Source organism: Pelobates fuscus, chromosome 2, assembly GCF_036172605.1.
Source record: "Pelobates fuscus isolate aPelFus1 chromosome 2, aPelFus1.pri, whole genome shotgun sequence".
NCBI classification, from domain to species: Eukaryota; Metazoa; Chordata; class Amphibia; order Anura; family Pelobatidae; genus Pelobates; species Pelobates fuscus.
Window position 1 is genome coordinate 119893832 of NC_086318.1, and position 15183 is coordinate 119909014.

Consider the following 15183-nt stretch of genomic DNA (forward strand, 5'->3'; position numbering starts at 1 on the left):
CCTCAATCCCTCCATGTGTACCCGGAAGTGAACCCGTGATCACGGGATGTGCAGTGATTCAAACGTGATGACGCTAAAGGAGGGGCATTACTGGAGTCTGCTGAAACTCTTTCTATTTCTGACGAGCAGGCTAACGCTATTCTATGGCCACAAACCTCAAAAGATTTACTGCACACTAATACAGTACAAAATTTATATAATTATTTATTAAAATTTAAAAAACGGGAAATTGATTTAGACCTCCACGGAGTGTTTATCTCCGATTATTACCGTGGAAAACGAATACCAAGAGGATTTAGGGTCAGAAATGCATCTACAATAGGGAGGCAGAACCCAGAATTTTGTAAAAAGTGGATGCATATATCCAATAAATGCTCATTAGATTGGTGATAGTGGTTGAAGAGGTGGGAAAAGAACAGATTTTTGTCAAACAATCTATTCAAAATTTCGAAACCTATGATAACACTGCAAGCATCAACCACCACCATTCAAATGTTAAAACTGCAAGATGAAATCAATAAATACAAAAATTATTTAATTTGCTTTAAGAAGCAGAAATTGGACAAGGTGAATAATGATTATAAATATCATCAAGTCTACAGTTGGTTAGGAGGAGCACAAGATCATTACAGACCTAATATCAGGTTCAGAACGAAAACACTATTGATGCTAGCTCAGGAGACTCTACGTCAGACCCTGAATCAAGAGATGACTTAAAGAGACAGACCCCAGATCCTTTTTTAGAAAGAGGGAGTCATTCAGACGAACCACCATATATGTCACGCATCAATACCCGAGGTGCAAAAGGAGCCGACCAATACGACGAGGGCAGAGGAACTGTAATAAATACAAACCACCCAGAATGAGAAGATGACCACCGTATTTAATTTATCTAATAAAATTCTTAATTCTGACCACTACTCGCTACTAAATAAGGGTCTTTCATTCGTTCCTGTTGCCAAACTCGATCCCTTTATGATGGAAGTCGAAATGTACAAAATCAAATGCACATTGTACAGCAATGAACTGAAGAAACATATGACACAGACCAAACCACATCCATTTTACATAAAAAATCAAAGGGATATTTGGACTGCAAACACCTCTATTAAAACATTTATTCAAACTGTCAAAACAGAGATGGAGAGAGCAATTAAACATTCACCGAAACATCACCAAAATCTGACACCTGGAGAAAAACTGGCTTCAAGAGATCTCAGACAAGACCACAGCATTATAATATGATAAGCTGACAAGGGGGGTGCTACCGTCATCCAGTCATACCACAGCTATCAAACTGAAATCTACCGGCAACTAAATTACACCCTGACATTTGCCAAACTTACTTTTGATCCTACAAGGAAATTTCAAAAGAGAATACAAAATCATATCAATCTTGGAGTACAATGTGAATACTTGGACGCAAAAACTGCTCAATTTTTATTTGTGGAACATCCTAAGCACCCTGTGCTATACACTTTGCCCAAAATGCATAAAGATCCCGTACTACCACCTGGAAGACCTATAGTGTCGTCAAATGACAGTTTGCTCGAACCTATCGCTAAATATATTGACACCTTTATTAAAGATAGAGTGATGGCACTATCCACATGCCTACGTGTTACCCAAGACTTCCTGTTTAGGATCAATCATGCTCCCTCTGTTGACATTACATCTCTGTTGGTGACTATGGATGTCCTCGTTGAATCAGCATCATATGAAGGACCGCCCATTGAATACTTAATGGAATTCCTGTCGATTGCACTCTCATGCAATTTCTTTAAATTTGAAAATCAGTTTTTTCTTCAACTGTCTGGGACCGCAATGGGGCAGCCATGGCACCATCATATGCCAATGCCTATATGTACATGTTTAAACAGACCCACATCTTGCAAAAATATGGGCAATACATTAGACACTATTATCGTTTTGTGGATGACCTATTTCTAATTTGGACAGGAACCTCAACGAATTTGGAACAAATGATTACAGACATCAACTTACTATCTACACCAGTCACGTTAAGTGTCCAATATGATCCACAATCCATCCAATTTTTGGATGTCACAGTGTACAAGAAAGATGGTAAACTTGGATTCACCCTACATCGGAAGAAAACCAACCGGAATACCGTATTGATGGCTTCAAATTTCCACCCACAGCAGTTCAGAAAGTCATTGCCCATATCCCAATTTTTAAGGGTTCTTAGATACAACACAGAAACAGAAAAACGCGATACCCAGATAAAAGAGATGTGGGAGAGGTTCTGGGAACGAGGATACCAACCACATGTATTGAAAATGGCACAAACCAAAGCATTGAATATCTGGAACCGGGGAAGATCTATGCCAAGAACTGAGAAGCTACCTAAAAAACTAAGAATGTATCTTCCAATCACATTCCATACAGGTACATCCAGAATAAGATAATCTAATTACAAACACTGGGGAATGCTATGATCCAATAAAACATTGCCGAATACGTTCCAAGAGACACCGATCATAAGCTACAAAAGAAACAAAAACCTGAAGGACCTCTTGGTGAAAAACGATCCGACATTATGTTACCGCAAACCTATGCCGATCTCCAAGAAGGGATGTTACAAATGCAGTGGTTGCGTGACCTGTGGTCACATGGTCAGTGGCGCGACCTTTGCACACCCTCAGAGTGGCCATGAATCAAAATACCACATTATATAACTTGTACCACTGACCATGTGATATACATGATCATGTGTCCCTGCGGTCTCGCTTATGTGGGTAAAACCAATTTGACAGTATGGGATCGTATACGAGGACATCGATCCACTATAATGACTGCATTCAGTGATCAACATAGCGACAAACCTGTCGCCAAACACTTTATGAGTATGGAACACAGACTCCCTACCTTACGGTTCATTGCCATTGACCATATCGCCCCGATGCCCAGAGGAGGTGAGAGATCCAAAATGTTGTTACAACGTGAGGCTCAATGGATACATCAACTTGACACTGTTGCACCCAAAGGTCTTAATGAAAACATAGTGCTCTCCATGTTCCTGTAATATGTCTATATATTTTTTTTTCTGTATATAGTTTTTTCCACAGATTTTGGTTTCTTGAATCGGGATTATGTAGCAGTCCTTAGAGGGTTAGTGATATAATATATGAATTATTCACAATAATCCGTCATGTCTTTAACAAATCTTTTCTCTTCTTATTATTATCTAGCTCCATGACATAACATGTTTTCTCTTTCCCCATGACATTTATTACAGATAGACTATGATATTATCAAACTATGACTGAAGAACAATTCCTCCTAGTTAGTTATATTATTCGGTCATATTTAATATCATTTAACATTAGTAAACATTTTGTTGTTCACTAATTGGTATAGATAATCTCTAATTTTACTTGGTACTAGATTATTACCAGTAATATAATGTAATCATTAATAGAATACTATCCGTTAATATGTTCACATGTACATACCTTATTTTTGTTTATATTTATTATTATGAATTAGTCAAATCCTAGCTAGTTAGTGGCAATGCTTTTTCTTTAACTTATTAATTATTCTCCTGAATACCAAAGTCCTTCTTATTTCTTCTTATATCAGCACCACATGGATGTTCATCTTGGAAATGTTTAACATATTAGCATAATGCTTTGTAATATATATATCATGCTTAATAGCAATGCTCTTTCCATTTTGTCTTCCCTCTTTTATTTTTATATGTTTTTTTTATAAAGTACCGTATATACTCGAGTATACCCCAACTCGGCTTATACTCGAGTCAATGTCTGTATTATGGCAATTTATATTGCCATAATACAGACAATGGGGCTGTGGGGACTGCAGAGCTCTTACTTACCTCTCCTGCAGCTCCTGTCAGCTCCTTTCTCCTCAGATAGCTGTTAGAGATCCTTCCTGGGTCATGGCTGCCTAAAATGTATCAAAACATTCAGTATCTCCTCCCTCAGCATGCAGACACTGAACTTTCCTCATAGAGATTCATTGATTCAAATCATCTCTATCAGGAGATGCTGATTGGCCAGGGCTGTGTTTAAATCATGCCGTCTCTGTCCCTGCTCTGCCTCCTTGTCAGTCTCAGCCAATCCTATGGGGAAGCATTGTGATTGGATCAGACTACCACTTCTGATGATGTCAGCACACTGCTTGTTTTTCTCAGTCGTACAGCATGCAGAGTTACAGCTTCAAGCATGAATACAGTAAGCTTTTTACTATATTTATGGAGGCATGAGGGGCCCACGGGGGCTAGATGGTGGTTTTAACATTATAGGGTCAGGAATACATTTTGTGTTCCTGACCCTATAGTGATCCTTTAAGGTTGATGTATTGAGTTAATCTACCAGTCAGGATAGGTTAAAGCATTACCTCCTCTGTACTGTATGAATGATGTCACATAAAATATTGGTAACTCTTGTCTATTCCAAGTTATCCAAAGGGCATTTATAGTTTCCATTTATGCAGAACAATGCATGTTAATAGTGATATTAAACAATAGCCAATATAACAATGAAGGTATTAACTGCAATGCATTTCATGCCATTGCAATAAATTGTAAAAAAAAAAATATATTTCGAGACAATTAATTTTCATCTAAATTGATTGTGACAATGTTAGTTATATGGAGATTGTGACCATTTAACAACTTCAAGATATTGGAATCTGCTGCATTCCTTCATCATGAAAGCATATAATTTAAACTGTTAGTGGATTTTCATTAATTTCCCCCCTCTCCCCTATGACCCCTCTCCTGCAACTGTCAAAAATAACCTAATACTTTTTTAGCAACCTATTTCATTACCCATACTTATACCTTTTGTGTCAATATACCCCACTCCCTCTCGCATGTAAGCTCATTGAGCAGGGCCCTCAACTCCTCTGTTCCTGTGCATCCATTTATCTGGTTACAAATACGTGTCTGTTAGTCCACCCATTGTACAGCCATACGAAAGTTGCTAGTGCTATATATATAATAAAATAAAACTAATAATAATAATAATTCACAAATACATTTTTTATATATAAATCATTGAAAACATTTCACTTCAGTTATTCACTAAAGTGTGAATTGTCAGGAAGTTAAATTAGGCCAAATATTGTAGGCCAAGATACACACGTTTTGCTGGTTCCCTAATATATAGAGCAGACTATTAAATAAACAATAATTTCCCAACAATGCATACTTAATAATTCCTTGATTTGTTCCAGCAAAGTGCAAAAACCCAAATCCCTCTAAGAACCGTCTTTATCTGAAATAATATAGTTTATGTAAGTGGGTAAATGCACTCCAATTAAGTGGTTTATGCACTGCATGTAAAGTGGGTGATTTACAAAAACCCCTGTATTAAATAGGAAAATAAAAGAACACAAAAAACTTATATTCCCCAAAAATCACAAAATAGGCAGATGTCGAAGATACAATGGTAGCATCTAAGGAGGAGGGGTACAGAACAAACCACATAACAAAGCTTAACGTGTGTCACATCTTCTATAATGCTTTCTCAGCAGTAGTTTCACCATGAGAGTGAATAAACCATTTTTTGTTATATAGGCCAAAATAGTTAAGTTTAAAACAAATGTGATTAGTAAATTATTTTTTTCAAATTCATCTAATTTAGTCTATAATTTAAAATTCACTTCAAGTTACAAGCAATTCCTGACATTTTATTGAATAACAATGATACTGACGCTAAATAGAACTAGACACCTACATTCATACTGATCCGATATGTACAAATACATGTGTATTTTTAATCACGCAATGGACTGAGTTTGATTCATTAAACATATAATTGAAAACAATAATGGAATAATAAATGAACTAGAATTTTTTTCCAGTTCAACAATTTGACCTAAATTTTTAAAGCATGTTTTCAATGCAATACCTTGTGAATAAACAATATAGTGCTTCCACCACTGTGTGGGTAGCCCACCCAAGTGTTATTCATTGTCTGTTAATTAGTGCCACAGCATATTTTAAATGGCTGATTGAACTTTTGTCACTAATCTCTCATTTACAGTCCATTAATAAACAATCTCTAGTCAACACAACACTACAGGAATTATCGCTCAGGTTAAATAAGCTACTGAATGTTAAAGTCACATCCTTTTTGCAGAATGCAAAGCCATCTATTACAAAAATGGCAATAAGAATGGTCATCTACTGGCTAATGTTCTGCCTATCCCTAGAGCCCACACATTTGTCAAAAAGATTAGAGGTTCTGATGTCCATATAATGTGGCTTACAGATCAAACAGCAGAGGTCTTTCACAGTTACTCTATGAAGCTGTATGATATCCCCCCTCCACCCCCCAGATAGACAGATGGATGCTTTAAATTCTTACTACTTTTGGGCAGCAGCAATGGCTAAAGTGCATATCAGCCCCAAATAGATAGGATAAAAAAACTAAGAAAAAGTCACTTGTGCACTTTCACAAATCCCAATTCACGTTTTTTTTAGTATCCCTCCAACGGCCATTAAGTGTAAGCTCATCTGCCACATCAAGGCAAAAACTCTTAGGTGAGTCCTACACTAACACACCACCTTGCATCTTTCAGCTGAAATGTAAAATCTATAATTAGACATATATCCTTCTGATCCCATGCACACTTGTTTTCCCTATTAATGCCCACACCATGTTTTCCCTATTAAAGGCTAATAAGTATGTATGGAATCGCCCCAGTCCATTCTGCTGTTGACAGATAATGAGAAAGCTTTTAACCCCTTAATGACTGGACAGTTTTTGCGTTGTTGTACATTTGCGACCAGGCCTCTTTTTACACTTTTGTGGTGTTTGTGTTTAGCTGTAATTTTCCGCTCTCTCATTTACTGTTCCTATAAAAATTATATATTGTTTTGTTCAGGACAAAAAAGGCTTTCTTTACATACCATTATTTATAAAATCTCATGTAATTTAATTTGAAAAAACAAACAAATATGACGAAAAATTTAAAAAAATACATGTTTTTTTTACTTTTACTTGAAAAATCTTTTACTCATCTACAAAAGCGAATAAAAAAAACTGCTAAATAGATTACAAATATTGTCCTGAGTTTTAAAATACCCAGTGTTTACATGCTTTTTTGCTTTTTTTTGCAAGTTATAGGGTTATAGGTACAAGTAGGATATTGCGATTTCAAAACATATATTCTTTCAAATTTATCAATAGTGACATTGTAACACTATTATCTGCCAAAAGTCTCTGAATAACACCCCACATGTACATATTTTTTTTTAAAGTAGACAAACCAGGGTATTCAATATAGGGTATGTCCAGTCTTTTTTAGTAGCCACCTAGTCGCAAACACTGGCCAAAGTTAGCGTTCATATTTGTTTTCTGTGTGAAAAAACTAAAAAACGAAATTGAACGCTAATTTTGGCCAGTGTTTGTGACTAAGTGGCTACTAAAAAAACTGGACATACCCCATTTGCAATACCTTTTGTTGTCTTCTTTTGCAAATGGTATGCCATCACGGGGGTAATTCTCATTCCTGGGCTACCATATGCTCTCAAAGGCAACATAACCAACCTGGCGATTTTCAATGTAAAAATATTTGACCCATATATTTGACCCTGTAACTTTCAAAAACGCTATAAAATCTGTACATAGGGGGTACTGTTATACTCGGGAGACTTTATTGAACACAAATATTAGTGTTTCAAAACGGAAAAACATATCACAACAATTATATCATCAGTAAAAGTGCTGTTTGTGTGTGAAAAATGCTAAACAAAGTCACTTTCACTGACAATATCATCGCTGTGATAGGTTTTACTGTTTTGAATCACTAATATTTGTGTTCAGTGAAGTCTCCCGAGTAAAACGGTACCCCCCCATGTACAGGTTTTAGGGTGTCATAGAAAGTTACAGGGTAAAATACAGTGCTAGCAAATTAAATTCTCTGGAATTTCGGCCTGGGTTGTCAGGCAGGTCCCTCAAATTGCAATTAATAAAATTACTTAATTATGTAAAAATATTACATAAATATGCACGTAGAATTTAAATATATATGCATATTTATATATTTGAAGTCTACGTGTATATTTATATAATTATTTATGTAATTTTGTATATGGACATATGTATATTTTGTATTATTTTTATTTATTTATATATACATAGATATATATACAATTTCATTCTAAGTGTATTTTGATATAAATATATATATTTTAATATCAAAATACAGTTAGAATAAAATTTCATATAGATATGTAATTTTTTTTTTAATTTTTATTATTATTTGTAATTTTTTTAATTTAATTTAATTTACTTATTATTTGTATTTATAATATATATATACAATATATAGTTATTATATATATTATATATATACATGTGTAATTTAATTATAAGTGTATTTTTATATTAATATATGTACATATTAATATAAAAATACACTTAGTATGACATTATATAGATATGATATATAGACGTATATTATATAGGTATAATATATGTCTATATATCATATATATATATATACACATATATAATTATTTTTTTTTATATTAACTTTTACTTTAATTTTTTTTATGATTTTACACTAGCAGGGAGACTGCCTGTCAGCACAGGCAGTCCCCCTGCAAGCAGACACTAGGACACCTATTGTGACCATGTGGTCGCCCTGTTGAGCGATCACATGGCCACAGGGGTCCTAATCCACCATGGGGAGACTGCCTGGGCTGCAGGCAGTCTCCCCACACCGGGAGCACCGCCGATCACCGCCGGGGGAACGACGGCGATCGGGTAAGTACATTGCACCGTTAGGACGGTTCAGGACCGTCATCGGTCGGCAACGCAAAAATGCCGATGACGGTCCTGAACCGTCCTCGGTCGTTAAGGGGTTAACAGGGCGGAGTGGGGATTTCTCAGACAGATTCAAGGGTGGATTGGCCTTATACACTATAATGGTGTGCATACGGTGACTTGCAAAAGTTTTCACCCCCCTTGAATTTTACCTATTTTGTTACAATACAGTCTTAAAGGGACACTACAGTCACCTGAACAACTTTAGCTTAATGAAGCAGTTTTGGTGTATAGAACATGTCCCTGCAGCCTCACTGCTCAATCCTCTGCCATTTAGGAGTTAAATCCCTTTGTTTATGAACCCTAGTCACACCTCCCTGCATGTGACTTGCACAGCCTTCCATAAACACTTCCTGTAAAGAGAGCCCTATTTAGGCTTTCTTTATTGCAAGTTCTGTTTAATTAAGATTTTCTAATCCCCTGCTATGTTAATAGCTTGCTAGACCCTGCAAGAGCCTCCTGTATGTGATTAAAATTCAATTTAGAGATTGAGATACAATTATTTAAGGTAAATTACATCTGTTTGAAAGTGAAACCAGTTTTTTTTTTCATGCAGGCTCTGTCAATCATAGCCAGGGGAGGTGTGGCTAGGGCTGCATAAACAGAAACAAAGTGCTTTAACTCCTAAATGACAGTGAATTGAGCAGTGAAATTGCAGGGGGATGAACCATACACTAAAACTGCTTTATTTAGCTAAAGTAATTTAGGTGACTTTAGTGTTCCTTTAAGTTCATTGTTTTATTAATCTGAATTTTATATGATGGACCAGAACACAATAGTCTAAGTTGGTGAAGTGAAATGAGAAAAATATATACATAAAACTATTTTTCAGAAATAGAAAACAGAAAATTGGCATGTGCGTATGTATTCACCCCCTTTGTTATGAAGCCCATAAAAAGCTCTGGTGCAACCAATTACCTTCAGAAGTCACATAAATAGTGAAATGATGTCCACCTGTGTGCAATCTAAGTGTCACATGATCTGTCATTACATATTCACACCTTTCTTGAAAAGCCCCAGAGGCTGCAACACCTAAGCAAAAGGCACCACTAACCAAACACTGCCATGAAGACAAAGGAACTCTCCAAACAAGTAAGGGACATTGTTGTTGAGAAGTACAAGTCAAGGTAAGGTTATAAAAAATATCTAAATCTTTGATGATCGCCAGGAGCACCATCAAATCTATCATAACCAAATGGAAAGAACATGGCACAACAGCAAACCTGCCAAGAGACGGCCACCCACCAAAACTCACGGACCGGGCAAGGAGGGCATTAATCAGAGAGGCAGCACAGAGACCTAAGGTAACCCTGGAGGAGCTTCAGAGTTCCACAGCAGAGACTGGAGTATCTGTACATAGGACGACAATAAGCCGTACGCTCCATAGAGTTGGGCTTTATGGCAGAGTGGCCAGAAAAAAGCCATTACTTTCAGCAAAAAAAAAAATGGCACGTTTTGAGTTTGTGAAAAGGCATGTGGGAGACTCCCAAAATGTAAGGAGGAAGGTGCTCTGGTCTGATGAGACTAAAATTGAAATATTCGGCCATCAAAGAAAACACAATTTCTGGCGCAAACCTAACACATCACCCCCACAGTGAAGCATGGTGGTGGCAGCATCATGCTGTGGGGATGTTTTTCAGCTGCCAGGACTGGGAAACTGGTCAGAGTTGAGGGAAAGATGGATGGTGCTAAATACATTGATATTCTTGAGCAAAACCTGCACCACACTGTGCGTGATTTGGGGCTAGGACGGAGGTTCGCCTTTCCAGCAGGAAAATGACCCCAAACACACTGCTAAAGCAACACTTGAATGGTTTAAGGGGAAACATGTAAATGTGTTGGAATGGCCGAGTCAAAGCCCAGACCGCAATCCAATAGAAAATATGTGGTCAGACTTAAAGATTGCTGTTCACAAGCGCAAACCATCCTACTTGAAGGAGCTGGAGCAGTTTTGACAGGAGGAATGGGCAAAAATCCCAGTGGTAAGATGTGGCAAGTTTATAGAGAATTATCCAAAGCAACTTGGAGCTGTGATTGCCGTAAAAGGTGGCTCTACAAAGTATTGACTTTAAGGGGGTGAATAGTTTTGCACATTGACCTTTTCTGTTATTTTGTCCTATTTGTTGTTTGCTTCACAATAAAAAAGATAAAAAAAAGTTGTGGGCATTTTCTGTAAATTAAGTTATGCAAATCCTCAAACAATCCATGTTAATTCCAGGTTGTGAGGCAACAAAACACGAAAAATGCCAAGGGGGTGAATACTTTTGCAAGGCACTGTATTTATAATAAACCGATGGTGATGGTTTAGGTCAACCGCTGTTTTTCCTCAACTTTCCCTCTCAGGAATGGCACTAGGCAGGGATTGCAAAAGAAAGGTAAAGTGCTTGAAGTTCTAGTGCAGGCAGACTGAAGGAAGCAAACTTTGAAACTGGGGACCCTTCTAAGCCACAACAAAGAGTAAACAAATGCTCTTAAAACAGGTTACGCCAATGTGCTTCAGGTAGTGCTTAACTACGTTGCGATCATGTGACCATGACATCATCAAACTTCCATTTTCTTATTTGTGCTTCTCCTATAGATATTTGCATGCCAGGCACTTTCAGTCTTACTTGAAAAAGTCTTATTAGCAAAACATGTTGTTGGATTCTTTTATTATTTGTTTTATACTGTATTTATCAATAAAGCATTGAGGTTATTCTATTTTTTTAACCTGCTAGCTTGTATTGTTTCCTATTTATATTATTCTATCATTGTTACAGATGCTACCTGAAGCACACCCTGGATTACTACAGGGAGTGCAGAATTATTAGGCAAGTTGTATTTTTGAGGATTAATTTTATTATTGAACAACAACCATGTTCTCAATGAACCCCAAAAAACTAATTAATATCAAAGCTGAATATTTTTGGAAGTAGTTTTTAGTTTGTTTTTAGTTATAGCTATTTTAGGGGGATATCTGTGTGTGCAGTTGACTATTACTGTGCATAATTATTAGGCAACTTAACAAAAAACAAATATATACCCATTTCAATTATTTATTTTTACCAGTGAAACCAATATAACATCTCAATATTCACAAATATACATTTCTGACATTCAAAAACATAACAAAAACAAATCAGTGACCAATATAGCCACCTTTCTTTGCAAGGACACTCAAAAGCCTGCCATCCATGGATTCTGTCAGTGTTTTGATCTGTTCACCATCAACATTGCGTGCAGCAGCAACCACAGCCTCCCAGACACTGTTCAGAGAGGTGTACTGTTTTCCCTCCTTGTAAATCTCACATTTGATGATGGACCACATGTTCTCAATGGGGTTCAGATCAGGTGAACAAGGAGGCCATGTCATTAGATTTTCTTCTTTTATACCCTTTCTTGCCAGCCACGCTGTGGAGTACTTGGACGCGTGTGATGGAGCATTGTCCTGCATGAAAATCATGTTTTCTTGAAGGATGCAGACTTCTTCCTGTACCACTGCTTGAAGAAGGTGTCTTCCAGAAACTGGCAGTAGGACTGGGAGTTGAGCTTGACTCCATCCTCAACCCGAAAAGGCCCCACAAGCTCATCTTTGATGATACCAGCCCAAACCAGTACTCCACCTCCACCTTGCTGGCGTCTGAGTCGGACTGGAGCTCTCTGCCCTTTACCAATCCATCCATCTGGCCCATCAAGACTCACTCTCATTTCATCAGTCCATAAAACCTTAGAAAAATCAGTCTTGAGATATTTCTTGGCCCAGTCTTGACGTTTCAGCTTGTGTGTCTTGTTCAGTGGTGGTCGTCTTTCAGCCTTTCTTACCTTGGCCATGTCTCTGAGTATTGCACACCTTGTGCTTTTGGGCACTCCAGCGATGTTGCAGCTCTGAAATATGGCCAAACTGGTGGCAAGTGGCATCTTGGCAGCTGCACGCTTGACTTTTCTCAGTTCATGGCCAGTTATTTTGCGCCTTGGTTTCTCCACACGCTTCTTGCGACCCTGTTGACTATTTTGAATGAAACGCTTGATTGTTCGATGATCACGCTTCAGAAGCTTTGCAATTTTAAGAGTGCTGCATCCCTCTGCAAGATATCTCACTATTTTTAACTTTTTTGAGCCTGTCAAGTCCTTCTTTTGACCCATTTTGCCAAAGGAAAGGAAGTTGCCTAATAATTATGCACACCTGATATAGGGTGTTGATGTCATTAGACCACACCCCTTCTCATTACAGAGATGCACATCACCTAATATGCTTAATTGGTAGTAGGCTTTCGAGCCTATACAGCTTGGAGTAAGACAACATGCATAAAGAGGATGGTGTGGTCAAAATACTCATTTGCCTAATAATTCTGCACTCCCTGTACGTTCAAATCCTTAGAACAGGCTTCCCCAAACTCTGGCCCTCCAGATGTTGCTAAACTACAACTCCCATGATTCTCAGCCTATCTATTTCAGTCATAGAATCATAGGAGTTGTAGTTCAGCAACATCTGAAGGGCCGGAGTTTGAGGAAACCTGCCTTAGAAAGTCCATTGGAACATCTCCACAGGTTAAATTACACAGGGTGGCCAAAGAATAGCATTCATGGGATTATTTCATTGACTCTGGGAACTTCAGGTCATTGAATCTCGATATGGGGGTTTCTGTGACCTAAGGGCCATTGATTAATCTATGCTTGGAGGTTTATTCTCATATTTTCTGATCTTTATGTTGATTAGCTTTGCGACCCAATTGGCTTAGCATACTTTAGTAGCCTTGGATATTATCCTTTCCCTCTTCTCTATTCCTAGTCCCTTACTTGCCATCTCTCTCTTTATTCCTTCTTTCTATCGTCTCTCTCTCTGAATGCCTTCTTCACTGTTTTTCAAAATTTTTATATTGACATCATTATTCTTCTCATGCTAGTTTCCTTGATGGGAAAATGCTTTGCTGTATATTATTTGATACTTTGTTCCGAAAAAGCTAGTTCATTGCTTATTTGTTTACACTTTTATGTGTTTAACCTGTAAAAATTATCTTCAAAATAAAGATTTTTTTTTATAACAATATATTATCCAATAATAGATAAAGAAAAAGGCAGAAGATAAGGTCTCTTAAATGGGATTCTCCAACTAAGAAGGGCCTAACCCTAAATACGAATACAAATTATGTTCCAAAATAGAAACAAAAACTGTTGGATTAACCCTTAAAAATAGAGCATATCAGTTAGGGGTGAAAAAAAACAAAAACAGAAATGCCAAAATCCCCAAATAACAACTACAATAAGTAATAATGTATTATAGAAATGTAAGTACCAAAGAAAAAAAATCTCTAAAAGACAATACCATCACACATCCAACGCCAATATTATTGGAAAATTCCTTTATTAGATGCTAGGATAAGTGTAGGATTGTATGTCTTCTAATTGTCTAAAAGACAGGGTATTACTATAGCCATCTCTATAGAAGATAAACATTTATGCAATGTACCTCTGTATAAAGACTCTGTAAAGGTTACTATTTAAATCGAGAGCATAAGAATTGTTGAAACTCATGTATGGAAGTAACATTCCTTTCAAACTAGGTAGCAAAAAAAGTAGCCGTTAGGAGAGGGCTGGAGCATATATACAGATTATAGGCAAAGAAAAGGTGAATATTACTATAAGGCAATAGATCTTGACAGATCCTAACATTAGCCGATCCTAAACAGTACAAAAACTCCCCAATCTCGCTCTTTTCCCCTGTGTAACCATGAAACACAGGTAGGACAGTTAAAGGCAGACGCTATAAATCTCTCGGTGCTCAAACCTCCCACAATGTACTGATAATTAAAAACAAACTAACTTGAACAACAAGCTAGGTTCCCTATCCAGCGTAGAAAAAATGCTCACAAATAGACTAAGACTGTGATAGACTTCTTATGGGGTAGGAAGATCCTAGCTAACTTGCTAAGCACGCAGAGAAGATACTTGTAGAACGTAACTAATTTCCTGAACTCCCGTATAACTAGCCCCTCCAACCTAACCACTACCTAAACCCCAGCCTATAATCTGTATATACGGCTACTTTTTTAGCTACCTAGTTAGAAGGGAATGTTGGTTTGATACATGAGTTGCAACAATTCATATGCTCTCGATTTAACTGGTAACCTTTACAGAGTCTTACATTTCTATAATACATTATTACTTATTGTAGTTATTTTGGGATTTCTGCTTTTGTTTTTTTTCACTCCTAATTTATATGCTCTATTTTTAAGGGTTAATCCAACAGTTTTGGTTCCTATTTTGGAACATAATTTGTATTATCAAATAATATCCTGCTCAATGTGGGATATTATTGTTATATCATTATTAATAGCATAATATTTTTTTTTTGATTAATGATTTTTGCTCATTGATAACA